Raw genomic sequence first — 4955 nt, 5'->3', positions numbered from 1 at the left:
GAACATAGGTTGAGAAGAATAAGAACGGAATGATGGACTGGAGAAGTTTTTAGCCTTAAACAGGCCATTACCAAATGGTCAGTATGACCACATTATCTGATATTATTTGGTTCTTTTCTTTCTTTTAAAAGTACAATTTAGTTATAAGAATATTAAATGCTGCTGGGCACAGTGGCTCATGCCTGTAATCCCAGCACTTTGGGAGACTGAGGCTGGAGGATTGCTTGAGCTCAGGAGTTTGAGACCACCCTGAGCAACATGGTGAGACCTAATCTCTACTAAAAGTAAAAAAAAAAAAACAAAAAACAGCTGGCCATGGTGGTGTGTGCCTGTAGTCCCAGCTACTTGGGAGGCTGAGACAGGAGGACCACTTGAGCCTGGGAGATGGAGGCTGTGGCGAACTATGATCTTGCCAAGATTGTGTCTCAAAAAAAAAAAAAAATCAAACACAAATTTTTCTTAAAAAGTAACAAAGAAAATTTGGACATTAAGAGAATAAACATTCCCATTAATTCCATCTCCACTCTTCTAAGAGATCATCTGTTTAGTGCCTGCTTTTCCAAAAATATATGTCTAAAAATTATTTCTCTTACTTAAAGAGAAAGTATATATCTCTAGTCTTAACTTTCCTTTTTCTTTCTAACTATACACATTGTGAACATCTTACATTTTTTTAAGTAGAGGTAGATTAAACAATCCACTACAAACACTTTAGATTTCTTTCATAGCTCCCAGTGTTTGTTTAGCACAAACATGGATAGAAATGTCTTTAAATACAGCCTTATTGTACCAGCTTTAGTAAAACTCTATTTATAAATCAAATCCAAAGTAACCAGAGACATTGGCATAATCTTTGGTCTTCTCTGCTCATACAGGGAAATCCCAATTTGTGGTTTCCAACATTTGTAAGGTGGTAAATAGCAATGTCCCTCCACTGTTCCTCCCATCTCAAGTCAGCAGGGTGCTGGTAAACTGGCTTGGGTGGGAGTGAGGAGAAGTCCTGGTGTGTCGTGTTTACTGATTTCCATCAGGTAAATGCTCCCACCATGGCCAGTTTCAAGTAGTAACAATTCAACGACTGGCTCACAAAATTTCCTAGTATTTAACAATTGGCTTTGAACTGTTCTAACACATCAGTGTCGGGTCATTCAATGACCAATTATGGCACATATATGACGCTTTTATCTTGATATAACACTCTTGCATGCTGATTTCATACATGTAGTCACTGCACCTAAGAGAAAGGTGTAATGGAACAAATGACCCAAAGCCAAAAAATATGGAGAAAAGTGAATTAGAGAACATCCCTTCATATTTCTTTATATATGAGAGGAATTTCTATCATATAACCTCCAAGTATGATGATGTTCTTCTGTAGACATATAGGTATCAATATTATGCTAAAATTTTTTCTTTTCCTGGATAAAAATAAAGTAGTCCACAAGTCTGGTTTTATGTTATATTGACATTCATTAGGTATTCTTTGCAATTTTCCCTTTTGCAGCTGTTAAATCACTTATGTCTTCAATATTTTTCCTGCATAATGATTTTTTATGGAAGCTAATACAGTAAGCATTTTAAAGTATTACCAGTTGTGACACTGAAATAATGAGACTTTAAAATCCAACCACATATCTGGAAATTTAAGAACACCATTCATTTATTTCTCAGGAGACCACACACTCATGCTAATGAGGATGCCATTGCTTAAAATGTTTTGGAAATTCTCTTTAGGAATTGCCTTTGGTACAAGATTATGCAGTACGGATGAAAATTAGTTTCACTGCCCTTATAGTGGTGCTTCATATTTTACTAAATAGAAGTATAAAATACAACCTCTGATAAAGGGTAAAGAGCATTGAATTTTGTTTTGTTTTTGTTTTGGAGTCTGATCTTACTTATTTGTTACTCAAATAATCTTATTTCTGACTGGATTCAGACTTAGAAGTAGAAGCTCGTAGAGAAGAAAGTCTGCGTCTCTTCGCAATTTGTTCTTGGCGCTTCTCTTTAGCTTCCTGCATTCTCTTGGCCAAAGTTCAGCATATCCTGCAGCCTCTTCCTTATTTTTCTTAGTATGCTGTTTTTCAGAGCAATACACTACTGTTTGTGCTGCAGGACATGAAGAGTAACAAGAAACTGAATCTTGGGTGCTTCGGTCCCAGGTTTCTTACCTTCTTTGTGTAAGGGCTTTCTTGCGACATACCAGCGGACATCATCTCTTTAGAGAGATTGAAAAGTTTTCAGATTCTGCTAGCTCTTTTGGGTGCCACACAGCGAAGCACTGTAGTATCAGTCAGTCCAGGACTATCCTTCTCTCCTTTTTTTTTTTTTTTTTTTTTTTTACAATAACCAAGTTGAGAACACTCAGATTGGCATCCATAATGCAACCACGAACTGATTTTCTCTTTCTTTCTCCAGTCTCTACCAAACACCTAAGCTAGATGGTATAGCCTATTGTTTCTGGGCTACAAACGTGTACAGCATGTTCCAAATACTGAAGCCAGTTGTAGCACAATGATAAGTGTTTGTGCATCTAAACATATCTCAATATAGAAAAGGTAGAGTATGGTGAAACCCTGTCTCTACCAAATATACAAAATAATTGGCAGGGCATGGTGGTAGGTGCCTGTAGTCCCAGCTACTTGGGAGGCTGAGGCAGGAGAATCACTTGAACCAGACATGCGGAGGTTGCAGTGAGCTAAGATTGCACCACTGCACTCCAGCCTGGTGACAGAGCAAGACTCTGTCTCCAAAAAAAAAAGAAAGAAAGAAAACAAAAACAAAAAAAAAAAACGAGCAAAAAAAAAAAAAGAAAAGGTATAGTAAAAATATGTATAATTAATTTAAAAGTGGTACATCTATTTAGGGCACTTATCATGAATGGAGCCTGCAGGACTGGAAGTTTCTCTGGGTGAGTCAGTGAGTGGGTGGTGAGTGACTGAAGGCCTAGGACATGACTGTACACTATGGCAGACTAAACTGTACACTTATGCTACACTAAATTTAATTTTTAAATTTTCTTTTTTCAATAATAAATTAATCTTAGCTTTCTATAGTTTTTTACTTACTTCTATAGTTTTATTTTTATTAACTTTTTAACTCTTTTGTAATCACACAGCTTAAAACACACACACATTGTACAGCTATACAAAAATATTTTCTTTATATCCTTATTCTGTGAAATGGTTAGGCTTCATGTCCCCACCCAAATCTTATCTTGAATTGCAATAATCCCCACCAGTCAAGGGAGGGGCAGGGTGGAGATAACTGAATCATGGGGGCAGTTTCCCCCATATTATTCTTATGGTAGTGAAGTCTCACAGGACCTGATGGTTTTATAAATGGGAGTTCTCGTTCCCAAGCTCTCTTGCCACCACCATGTAAGGCATGACTTTGCTTCTCATTCACCTTCTGACATGATTGTGAGGCCTCCCCAGCCATGTGGAACTGTGAGTCAATTAAACGTCTTTCTTTTATAAATTACCCAGTCTCAGGTATGTCTTTATTAGCACTGTGAGAATGGACTAATACATTCTGTAAGCTTTTTTTCTATTTTTAATGTTTTTTATTTTATTTGCCTTTTAAAACTAAGACACAAACATACACATTAGCCTACCAGGGTCAGGATCATCAACATCACTGTCTTCCAAGGAAGGAAGACCTTCCACATTTTGACTCACTGGAAGGTCTTCATGGGCAGTAACATGCATGCAGCTGTTATCTCCTGTGATAGCAATGCCTTCTTCTGAATACCTCCTGAAGGACCTGCCTGAGGCTTACAGGTCTAAAAAAAAAATAAGTAAGTAGAAGGAGTATACTTTAAAATAATGATGAAAAGTATAGGATAGTAAATACTAGGTGATAAGAACCTTTCACCTCTATTATAATCTTATGGGACCCAGTCACATATGTGATTTATCATTGACTGAAATGTCATTGTGTAGTGCATGACTGTACCTACTCCAGGAGTTGTCCTGAAGATTAAGTAATACAAGGCATTGTGATAACACCTTGTGAGATGAAACACACTATCCAAATGAAAGTCGTCATTGGTCCAGCTTGATTAGAATTGAATGGGTTTGGCTATTTCCAAAATTTATATGTATTCCCTGAAAGCATAAATGTTCCATCATCGAAAGAAGTGTTTGTAGTGTAAAAAGAAATATGTCTGGTCTTTGTCCCAGTTCCTGGGTCAGAGTTCCTAAAGCCCTTGGTATTTTCTCAATGACGGGAGTGTCTTTGGTTCTTTGCAAGGAGCCCCTTTCGATCATGCCTGAGTTTATGCTAATGAGGTGATTTAGATAGTGTCAGGATGGAGCCACTCACCAGAAGGATTATAGAAAGCTGGGACTTTCAGCTCAATTCACCTACCTCTCAGGAGGAGATAAGGGCTGGAATTTAAGCTGTTAAAAACTCTCGAACAACAAGATTTGGTAAATTTCCAGGTGGGTGAACACATGGAGGTGTTGGGAGGGTGAGCACCTGGAGAAGGCATGGAAGTTTTGCCCTCCTCACCTTGACCCCCATACTTCGCCCTGTGCATCTCTTCCATATGGCTGTTCCTGAGCTGTATCCTGTATAGTAAACTAATAAATGTAAGCAAAGCGTTTCCCTGAGTTCTGAACTACTCTAGCAAATTACGAAACCTGCGGGGAGAGGGGGTCTTAGAAACCCTCACTTTATAGATGATTGGTGAGAAGTAAGAGAGGCCCGGACTTCCATTTGGCATCTGAAGTAGGGGCAGTCTGTAGGACAGAGCCTTTTCACTGGTGGGATCTGAGGCTACCCAACCGGTAGGTAGTATCAGGAATGAATTAAACTGTAGGACCCCACTCGCTGCCCTGCCCCACCCCACCCCACCCCCATGTCTGGAGAATTGGTTGGTGTGGGGAACCCCCCACATTTGGTGCTAGAAATTTTGTGTGAGTCTAGATAGTATTTTCAGAGTATTCAAA

This window comes from Callithrix jacchus, chromosome 12 (assembly GCF_049354715.1).
Source record: "Callithrix jacchus isolate 240 chromosome 12, calJac240_pri, whole genome shotgun sequence".
Taxonomy (NCBI): domain Eukaryota; kingdom Metazoa; phylum Chordata; class Mammalia; order Primates; family Cebidae; genus Callithrix; species Callithrix jacchus.
This window is presented reverse-complemented; position numbering follows the sequence as displayed.